Here is a 12149-nt window from a genome sequence, read left to right on the forward strand (position 1 = left end):
ACCTCGGATGTCTCGGGTAATACTTCGCTCGCGTATACACTGATCTAGCCTCTGCCTAAACACATAACAATCATTTCAATCAATAACTGCTCTCCAGGCTAGACTAGACTCTTACATGTCCTCTAAGAAGGCTAAAAGACCATTTTACCCTTCAAACGGTCCACAAGTCCAATTGTTGACCAAACCCTAAAAGTCAACGATCAAATCTTGACCAGACTCGCCGAGTGCAAAATTATGACTCGGTGAGTTTAGTCATGAACTTAAGTCCTCTAAATCCCCAATGACTCACTGAGTCACTTCCCCAACTCAGTGAGTCACTAACTATGTGGTTCTTGGGGAAACCTACCCCTACTCGTCGAGTCTATCCTTGGACTCGGCAAGTTCATGTCATGCTCATACTCAAATGACCTCCTAAGGTCGGATCTGTTCCTCTAATCCATAGATCTGACCTTCCCAAGCATGATAATTACGTAAATTTCAGATCTTGATGCTCATGCAAAGGCCTAAAGGCTCTATTTGGAGAAAGAACCTCAAATATGACATCCTAAGCTCATGTCTCCTAATACCAATCATAAAGATCAAAGGGTTAAGGTCTCTGGACCTCTTTGGATCCAGATCCAAAGCCTCAATACGAGAAGGGACCAAATGCTCATCAAATCAAGCCTCTAAAGGGTCTAGAAAACCTTAACTCCGAAGGTTAACATCAAAACTGAAGAAGGATCGAATCTATACCTCAAATATGAAGTCCCTGGGCTCTGAAATCTACTGAATAGCACCCTCTTCAGCTCCTTCTTGCCTTGGTCACCTTCTTATTGCAAGAACACCAACACAAGGATCAAAAATGGCCTCTCCTCCCTCACAAACGTTCTAGCTCTCTTAGGGTTTCTCTCAAGGGTCTGGTAGCCGCAACTGAAGGCTATAAGACCATTTAAATAGATCCCAAACCTGAGAAATTAGGGTTTCACTTAACAACGTGGACTCACCGAGTCCACAAGTCGACTCGTCGAGTCCGTTCACCAATTCGGATAAGAACCCGTGGTCCTACTCGCGAGTCTAAGCATCAACTCGCCGAGTTCCTCCCAAAACTCAAAATAAATGAATAAAATAATATACCTGGAATTCCGGATGTTACAATTCTCCCCCACTAGAATCAGACTTCGTCCTCGAAGTCTCACTCTGCAAACAACTCTGGATGCTGCTCACGCATCTCTCGCTCCGGCTCCCAAGTCAGCTCGGGCCCTCTCCGATGTTGCCACTGGACCTGCACCAGGGGCACTTCCTTGTTCCTATGGACCTTGATCTTCCAATACATAATTGCAACCAGTCTTTCAACGTAGTTTAGGCTCGCATCCACCTGGATATCCTCTAATGGTACCACCGCCGACTCATCGGCCACACACTTCCTCAACTGCGATACGTGAAAGGTGTCATGAATCTGACCTAACTCCGCAGGTAGTGTTGGATTAGTGTCTAAGTCAGTAACCATATTTGGTATATACTTGACCCGAGTGTGCATGGTCCTTTTGGGTTGCCTTCACCAAAGCAACTTGACAAGGTAATTTGATATGAGAGAGGAGATATTATGATTTATTAACATATTATAAGAATAATATATTAAAGGAGAAATCATATTTATTTAATTAGTATTAGTCATAAATTAATTAGGAATTAATTTGGTGACTAAAAGAGATTAATTAAATAAAAGGGTATAAACTGTCAAATGTGTGATAGTTGAGTTTTGGGCTAGGAAACCTAATGGACTAAGGGGGAACGAAATTATGATGAAGGATCATCATATTTTCGTCCAAAGGCCTCATTCCATAAGGTTCCTTGGGCTGCTTGGTGGTTAAGCTGTCCATTAGGGTTTTGACTAAAACCCTAGCACCCTATAGTATAAATACATGCCCTATGCTTCAATTTAAGGCCACTTGATTCCAAGGAAACCCTAGGGCCGAAATTAGCATCATTCCCTTCTCTCTCTTTGTTGCCTTCTTGCTTCAAGGTGTTTGTGAGCCATTAGAGGCACTACAATTGTGGTGCTTGCTTTCAAGAGTTCAAGAGAGTTCAAGAGATCAAGGAAACTAGTTGTTATTGCTATATAACAACAAAGGTATGTTTACTACACTTCTATGTAATTTTCGAAAATTATAGAAGCATGCCAGGGTTTTATTTTGTGTTCATAAAGTTGTATGTCTTATAGTGAAAACATAGATCCAACTAGGGTTGCATGCACACATAGGATTGTTTGTATAAAACCTAAATTGCTTTTTCGTTTTTCATGGTGAGAATTAGTGAATCGTCATTCACTTACCTTCAAGTTATTTACTTTTAGAGTAGGGCATCCCTTTCTAAGTTGTAAATAATGTTGTTGGATCCTAGCCCTAATTTCTCATTTGGGTGGTTAATTAGGGATTCATTTCTAATCAAGCTTTGTCCCTTTCTTTTTCAGATGTCTGCTAACAACAACAACAACAACGCTTCTGGGTCATTCTCGTTGATGAACTTGTGTCAGAAAGTGACATTTGATGGTTCAAACTTCAACGAGTGGATGAGATACATTCGCATGATCACACGCTACGAGGACAAAGAATATGTCCTCGATGAAAAGCTTGAGAAGATCATCCCAGATGTTGCTACTCCTGAGGAACTGGCCGCCTTTGAGGCCCACGAGCGTGATGCCACGAAAGTTCACTGCATCATGCTGGCCACCATGAACCTCGAACTCCAAAAGTCCTATGAGGACATGTATCCATATGAAATGCATCAGGATTTGCTGGACAGGTATCACCAGAGCGCGAGGCAAGAGCGCTATGAGATCATTACTAGCATGATCACCGCTAAGATGGGGAGTGGAGAATCCCTAACCTCTCATTTGCAGAAAATGCAGAGGTATGTTGATCGTCTTCTCAAACTTAATGTTAAGTTTGATGAGGATTTGGCTATTGACATAATCCTCCACTCCTTGCCCTCCTGCTACAATCAGTTTAGGATGACCTACCATATGAACAAAGAGGAGGTCTCCTTGAGCAAGCTCCAAGGACTCTTGAGGACTGCTGAGAGCAACCTCAAAGACAAATCCGTTGCACCGTCGCCTGCTGTGGCCGCTCCCGTGATGGCGATAAGTCAAGGAAAGGGTAAAAAGAGGAAGGCACCATGTAAGAGCCACCATAAGGGGAAACCCCGTGATGGTTCGTCATCAAGTGGGACCAAAGCAGGCCCCATTAAACCCTCTTCCGATCCTAAAGAAGCAGAGTGCTTCTATTGCCACCAAAAGGGCCACTGGAAGCGAAGCTGCCCACAATATCTGCAGGACATAAGAGATGGGAAGATCAAGCCCACATTTGCAGGTATGTATTCTATTAAATCTAATAACTCATCATTTGCTACTTCATGGGTTCTTGATACAGGATGTGGTTACCACATTTGTTCTGATTTGCAGGGCCTAAAAAGAAGTAGGGAGATGGAGCATGGGAAGATGAACCTGATTATGGGAAACAGAAGATCGTCGCCTGTGACCAAAGTCGGTGTTTATTCTTTAGTGTTAAGTAATGGGTTAGGAATAGATTTAGAGAATTGCTGTTATTCGCCAGATATGGCAAGAAACATTATTTCTTTTCATGGGTTGTTTAGACAAGGTTTCAGATATTCTTTTGATAATAGTAATGGTTCTATTAATGTTTATTTGAATGGTGTCTTTTATTTCAATGCATTACCTTGTAATGGGATTTATGAATCAGTGATGATTGTTGATAATTTTGGAAATAATGTTTTGAATATTGATTCGTCTACTAGTCTAGACAAAGCATGCTTGTGGCATTGTCGTCTTGGCCATGTCAACAAGAAACGCATAGCCCAACTCCAAAAGGATGGAGTGTTGGAGTCATTCGACCTTAGGGACGATGACACGTGTGAGTCTTGTTTACTTGGGAAGATGACCAAGTCACCCTTTACTGGCACTTGTGAAAGGGGTGAGGGTTTATTGGATCTCATACACACCGATGTGTGTGGGCCCTTTAGATCCACCACAAGGGATGCTTGCCGCTTCTACGTGACTTTTACAGATGATTATAGCAGATATGGATATATCTACTTGATCAAGCAAAAGTCGGAAACCTTTGAAAAATTCAAAGAGTTTAAGAATGAAGTGGAGAATCAGCTGGGCAGGAAAATCAAGATGCTTCGGTCAGACCGAGGAGGAGAGTACCTAAGTCTTGAGTTTCACGACTATCTAAAAGAATGTGGAATCGTTTCGCAATTGACGCCTCCGAGAACGCCACAATTGAATGGTGTGGCTGAGAGACGTAATCGGACCTTGTTGGACATGGTTCGTTCTATGATGAGTCGGACTTCGCTACCAATAGCTTTCTGGGGGTATGCCTTAGAGACTGCCGCCCATATACTTAACTTAGTTCCCACTAAGAAGGTTTCCAAGACTCCTCACGAGATGTGGACAGGGAAGGCTCCCTCGTTGGCGCATATCAAGGTTTGGGGTTGTGAGGCTTTCGTAAGACAAGAGACTCACGACAAACTAGAACCTCGCAGTGAGAAGTGTTATTTCATCGGCTATCCGCAAAAATCTTTTGGCTACCTTTTCTATAGACCGAGTGACAATGTTGTTTTCGTTGCTAGAAGAGGGGTTTTCCGAGAAAGGGAATTAATAAGCCAAGAAGACAGTGGGAGGCAAATTGAACTTGAAGAAATTCAAGATCAAAGCGATGAAGGAACCTCGGACACTGGCACTCAACTTGAGGAGGAAACTCCTGTTGAACCTATTGACGAGTCCCTACCTCTTCAACGTTCCACTAGGGCTAGCATTCCACCCCAGTTTTATGGTTTTCATATTACTACTGAAGGGGATACATTTATTAGTGATAGTACACTAGTAAATTTGGATGAACCTAGCAGCTATAAGGAAGCCATGGCAGGCCCGGAGTCTGCAAAATGGAAAGAGGCTATGGACAGCGAGATTCAGTCCATGTACGACAACCAAGTTTGGAATTTGGTTGATAATGTACCGGGTCGTAAGACAGTCGGGTGCAAGTGGATCTTCAAGAAGAAGACGGACATGGATGGGAAAGTGCATACTTATAAAGCGCGATTGGTTGCGAAGGGCTTTACTCAAACTCCCGGAGTTGACTATGATGAGACCTTCTCACCAGTTGCGAAGATAAAGTCTATTAGGGTGATGCTTGCCATAGCTGCGTTTCATGATTATGAAATATGGCAGATGGACGTGAAAACCGCTTTCCTTAATGGAAAGTTGGCTGAGGATGTCTATATGAATCAGCCAGAAGGTTTTGTCGATGTGAAGCATCCGAATAGAGTATGCAAGCTTGAGAAATCTATTTATGGATTGGAACAAGCATCTCGCAGATGGAATCTTTGTTTTGACGAGAAGGTTAAAGAGTTTGGCTTTCTGCGAAGCGAAGATGAATCTTGTGTGTATGTCAAAGCCAGTGGGAGTATAGTAAGCTTCCTCGTATTGTATGTCGACGACATACTACTCATAGGAAACGATGTCCCAACCTTGCAGGAAGTCAAGTCCTGGCTTGGGAAATGCTTCGCTATGAAGGACCTCGGAGAAGCCGCTTATATTCTGGGAATAAGAATAGTAAGAAACAGGGAAAAGAGACTGATAGGACTCAGTCAGGATACATACTTGGAAAAGGTACTAAAGCGTTTTAGTATGGAAAATTCCAAGAAAGGGGAGTTGCCAATCCAAAGCAATACCAAGCTGAGTAAGACTCAGAGCCCGAGTACAGAGACAGAGATAGCTGATATGAGCCGAGTACCTTACGCTTCCGCAGTAGGCTCTATCATGTACGCTATGACTTGTACTCGCCCTACTTGTACTCGCCCTGATGTGGCCTTCGCTTTAAGCATGGTCAGCAGATATCAAGGGAATCCTGGTAGGGCACATTGGATTGCGGTTAAGAATATTCTTAAGTACCTTCGGAGGACCAAGGGATGGTTTCTAGTCCTCGGTGGGAGTGATGACTTAAGGGTACGAGGGTACAGTGATGCTAGTTTTCAGACGGATCGGGATAACTTCCGATCGCAGTCAGGCTGGGTCTTTACCCTAAATGGAGGAGCAATGACTTGGAAAAGTTCCAAGCAAGAGACCGTAGCTGATTCAACGTGCGAATCAGAGTATATTGCGGCGAGCGAAGCGTCAAAGGAGGCTATATGGTTGAAGAACTTCATTGGAGACCTTGGAGTTGTGCCATCCATAAAAGAGCCCGTGGAAATTTTCTGTGATAATGAAGGAGCGGTTGCCTTAACCAAGGAACCAAGGGATCATGGCAGATCTCGACATATCGACAGGAAATACCACTTTATTAGACATCGGGTAGAAGAGGGACTCCTCGTTGTGAAGAGGGTATCGTCAGAAGATAACCCAGCAGATCCCCTTACAAAGGGACTGAGTAGGGTCAAGCATTTGCAGCACGCTAGGAGCGTAGGGCTGAAGGACGATATTAGTTTAGATTAGATAGGTAGAAAAACTTGTAATAGATAATGTCATATTCAACAAATGATGATTAAATAAAGGTGTGTTATTTATAAGAAAGTTTCTATCTTGTGTTGATTATTTATCTATTGTGTCGATTTTGCATGTTTTGACTTCTTGAATAATAAGATTATTCGAACAGTTCACAATCGCTCATATGTTGGAAGTAGATATGAAGGAAGATTGTCATAAATTTGTTTGTAGATTGTCTGAAAAGTTTTAGACATAGCAAAGGTTTGCTGCAAAGTTTATGAGTGCTTATGAAATTTGTATTGAGCATTGAAATAGACCCACACTTGCTGGTATTACTTCATGAATGTTATCACAAGTGATCGCAAGATGATAATATCATATAATCTTTAAACCTAGAGATATGGTTATTGTTTACTAGTTGATTATACATTGATAATGCGAAAACGCATCAGTAACTTGATGTTATAAAATGTATTATTGTGTGTGGTTTAACTAGTAAATGATAAAGGCATATTAGTCAACGTTTTCTGTTCCTTTTATTCTATGAGGATAAAAGCGATATCTCGGCCACTTCATGATTTGGTTTGACTTATGTGCCGGGCCCGGTCAGGATAAAGTTGATGTGTTCAACTGAGTTCTATGTCGAACAAATCAGAAATCAAGAAATAGAATGCTAGACAATAAGTATTGTTAGCATGATATCTAGAACAGAGGATTATACGATCCCTTATCTGAAGGACAGATTATTGGTCAGAGTTGACAGCGGCTATTGAAAGCTACGATTGCTATCAGGTACGGAAGTTATACGTGAGATATAGTTACTAGACTTATCCAAGTGGGAGACTGTTGGATTAGTGTCTAAGTCAGTAACCATATTTGGTATATACTTGACCCGAGTGTGCATGGTCCTTTTGGGTTGCCTTCACCAAAGCAACTTGACAAGGTAATTTGATATGAGAGAGGAGATATTATGATTTATTAACATATTATAAGAATAATATATTAAAGGAGAAATCATATTTATTTAATTAGTATTAGTCATAAATTAATTAGGAATTAATTTGGTGACTAAAAGAGATTAATTAAATAAAAGGGTATAAACTGTCAAATGTGTGATAGTTGAGTTTTGGGCTAGGAAACCTAATGGACTAAGGGGGAACGAAATTATGATGAAGGATCATCATATTTTCGTCCAAAGGCCTCATTCCATAAGGTTCCTTGGGCTGCTTGGTGGTTAAGCTGTCCATTAGGGTTTTGACTAAAACCCTAGCACCCTATAGTATAAATACATGCCCTATGCTTCAATTTAAGGCCACTTGATTCCAAGGAAACCCTAGGGCCGAAATTAGCATCATTCCCTTCTCTCTCTTTGTTGCCTTCTTGCTTCAAGGTGTTTGTGAGCCATTAGAGGCACTACAATTGTGGTGCTTGCTTTCAAGAGTTCAAGAGAGTTCAAGAGATCAAGGAAACTAGTTGTTATTGCTATATAACAACAAAGGTATGTTTACTACACTTCTATGTAATTTTCGAAAATTATAGAAGCATGCCAGGGTTTTATTTTGTGTTCATAAAGTTGTATGTCTTATAGTGAAAACATAGATCCAACTAGGGTTGCATGCACACATAGGATTGTTTGTATAAAACCTAAATTGCTTTTTCGTTTTTCATGGTGAGAATTAGTGAATCGTCATTCACTTACCTTCAAGTTATTTACTTTTAGAGTAGGGCATCCCTTTCTAAGTTGTAAATAATGTTGTTGGATCCTAGCCCTAATTTCTCATTTGGGTGGTTAATTAGGGATTCATTTCTAATCAAGCTTTGTCCCTTTCTTTTTCAGATGTCTGCTAACAACAACAACAACAACGCTTCTGGGTCATTCTCGTTGATGAACTTGTGTCAGAAAGTGACATTTGATGGTTCAAACTTCAACGAGTGGATGAGATACATTCGCATGATCACACGCTACGAGGACAAAGAATATGTCCTCGATGAAAAGCTTGAGAAGATCATCCCAGATGTTGCTACTCCTGAGGAACTGGCCGCCTTTGAGGCCCACGAGCGTGATGCCACGAAAGTTCACTGCATCATGCTGGCCACCATGAACCTCGAACTCCAAAAGTCCTATGAGGACATGTATCCATATGAAATGCATCAGGATTTGCTGGACAGGTATCACCAGAGCGCGAGGCAAGAGCGCTATGAGATCATTACTAGCATGATCACCGCTAAGATGGGGAGTGGAGAATCCCTAACCTCTCATTTGCAGAAAATGCAGAGGTATGTTGATCGTCTTCTCAAACTTAATGTTAAGTTTGATGAGGATTTGGCTATTGACATAATCCTCCACTCCTTGCCCTCCTGCTACAATCAGTTTAGGATGACCTACCATATGAACAAAGAGGAGGTCTCCTTGAGCAAGCTCCAAGGACTCTTGAGGACTGCTGAGAGCAACCTCAAAGACAAATCCGTTGCACCGTCGCCTGCTGTGGCAACTCCTCATGGAATTTCTTCCAAAATCTAGAAGTGAAACGCACATCCCGATCTGAAACAATCGAGACCGGAACTCCATGCCGCGATACTACCTCCCTTACGTACAACTCCGCTAGCCTCTCAGCAGAAGAGCTCTCACTGATAGCAAGGAAGTGAGCGCTCTTCGTCAATTGATGAACGATCACCCAAATTGCATCGACACCTCTCGTAGTCCTTGGCAATTTGGTGATAAAATCCATGGAAATATGTTCCCACTTCCACTCGGGAATCTCTAATGGCTGCAACTTGCCATGCGGACGCTGATGCTCAGCCTTGACTTTGCGACAGGTTAAGCACCTCTCTACAAACCATGCAACATCCCTCTTCATATAGGGCCACCAATATTGTCTCTTCAGGTCCAAGTACATCTTAGTGGCCCCAGGATGGATCAAGAACCGCGACCTATGCACCTCCTCCATCAGAATGGTGTGTGCCCCACCCTCAAACGGCACCCAAATCTGACCCTGAAAGGTCAAAAGCCCTCGATTGTCAGCGACAAACTCCGTCACCTGCCCGACTACCCCCTCTCTCTTGCGGTTCTTTGGTCTCCCGGCCTCAACCTAGGCCTCTCGAATGGTGTCCAACACTGGAGTCATCACTGTCAATCCCATGTAAATGTCTCGTATCGGGGCACTCTCCGCCCTACGACTCAGGGCATCGGCTACAACATTAGCGTTGCCTAGGTGGTACAAGATCTCACAATCGTAATCCTTTACCACATCCAACCACCTTCTCTGGCGCATATTCAGGTTGGGTTGATCCATCAAGTACTTCAAACTCTTGTGGTCCGTGTATATAGTACACCGGACCCCATATAAATAGTGATGCCAGATCTTGAGGGCAAACACTACAGCCCCCAACTCTAGATCGTGGGTGGGATACCTCATCTCATAAGGCTTCAGCTGCCTCAATGCGTATGCGATCACATGCCCTCTCTGCATCAGGACCGCACCCAATCCCGATATCGACGCGTCACAATACACCACAAAATCCTCCATCCCCTCCGAAAGGGATAACACCGGAGCTTCGCATAATCTCTAGCGAAGAGTCTCAAATGAGGTCTGGTGCTCCGGACCCCATGTAAAAGCAACACCCTTTCGGGTCAACCTGGTGAGAGGCACAACAATCTTAGAGAAATCCCTGATGAATCTCCTATGGTAGCCGACCAACCCTAGGAAACTCCTGATCTCGGTGGGGGATCTCGACACCTCACAACTCATCACTGCCTCAATCTTGGCCGGATCGACCAATATCCCATTCTGGTTAACGAGGTGTCCTAAGAACTGAACCTCTCGTAACCAGAAATCGCACTTGGAGAATTTGGCATAAAGCCTCTCCGATCTCAGAACTCCGAGGATCTCCCTCAAATGCTCCTTATGCTGCCCCCTGGATTTTGAGTACACCAATATGTCGTCAATGAACACGATCACCGAACGATCCAACATCGGCCTGCACACTCTGTTCATGAGATCCATGAATGCTGATGGTGCATTGGTGAGCCCGAAAGGCATCACCACGAACTCGTAGTGCCCATAACGAGTCCTAAATGCGGTCTTCTGAATATCATCATCTCGCACTCTCACCTGATGATATCCAGACCTCAGATCGATCTTGGAGAACCAAGATGCTCCCTGTAACTGGTCGAACAAATCGTCGATCCTCGGTAAGGGGTAACCGTTCTTGACCGTCAACTTGTTCAACTCCCGGTAGTCAATGCACATCCGGTGTGAACCATCCTTTTTCTTGACAAAAAGGATCGGAGCTCCCCACGGCGAGCTGCTCGGCCGAATAAACCCCAAAACCTCTTTTCAACATTAATCCAATATTTACTATTCAGCCCCCAGCTTCCATAAATCTTTTCATAGTAAATCCTAATTGTTACCAAGCAGCCCTTGTCTTCAATATTGCTTATAAATTTATTCCGGACTTTACACTTTATTCCCCGCCTTCTAAAAATTATGACAGTTAACTCCTCAAGAGCAACATCTTGCTATAAAATTATAAATTGTAGGGCTACTATTCATTCATTAATTTGTTTATTTATTTATTAAATAAACAAGGTGTTATAAAGAACATTGGGGAGCTCATGGCACTTGTCAAGACCATGGGGGGAGCCCATGGCAAAACGATATAAGACCATGAGGGTAGCCGATGACATTCCATTGAAGTCCATGGAGGGAGTCCATGGAAATTGGTATGTATATATATATATATATATATATATATATATATATATATATATATATATATATGAGCATGACATTGTGTGATTATATGATTTGTGTGATCAGGAAACCCACTAAGCATGTTCTTACAGTTTATTTGTATGTTTCAGGTACTTCTATTGATAAGGGCAAGGGCCCGGCTTGATGACGATGCATGCATTCTCCGGTGTTCTCACATTAGTTCTTTATACTCACAATTTTCAAAATAACATAGATATGTATTGGGATTTTTATATTTACTATGGTTAATGTAATGAAAATAAAAGTTTAAAAATTTTATGAAAATTTGGGTTGTTACAATATATATATATATATATATATATATATATATATATATATATATATATATATATATAATCGGTGTTAATTACAATTAATATCATTCATTATTTCAAGTCTTGTATACTTCGAACTCAGTACTAATTTATTTAATTGTTTTTCCATTTGATCCCTGAATAAATAATCTCATTGAATCAAAGGATTAGTAATTTTAACATAATTCTAATCGTAATAGGAATCAGTAAGCAACGAAACTTATATCCATTGCACTATACATAAAATCCACCATAGTTAGTAGGTGAATCGTATATAAATGAAAGTATTCTTTAATCTTGTCTTAAAAATCGTTTTCCAGCTTAAGTTTTAGTTACCTTTTGTTTATTGCTATTAATTAAGTTTTCTAGACTTGAAAATTCAGAATAACCCCCTTATTTACTCTATTTAAATTAGTTAACTTTAGTTGAGATTTTAGATTTTAATCATTATGTTCCCTTTGTGTTCGACACCCGACTTTTATTGCTCGATCAGGTACACTGCCTATTGCGTTTTACCTAGCTAGTTAAGATTTTTTTGGTTTATAAAATAAAAACTACTATATATAATTCATATCAAGTTTTAGGCACCATTGTCGCGGA

The sequence above is a fragment of the Lactuca serriola genome, chromosome 3, assembly GCF_051521515.1.
Source record: "Lactuca serriola cultivar US96UC23 chromosome 3, Lser_US96UC23_V15, whole genome shotgun sequence".
NCBI lineage: Eukaryota > Viridiplantae > Streptophyta > Magnoliopsida > Asterales > Asteraceae > Lactuca > Lactuca serriola.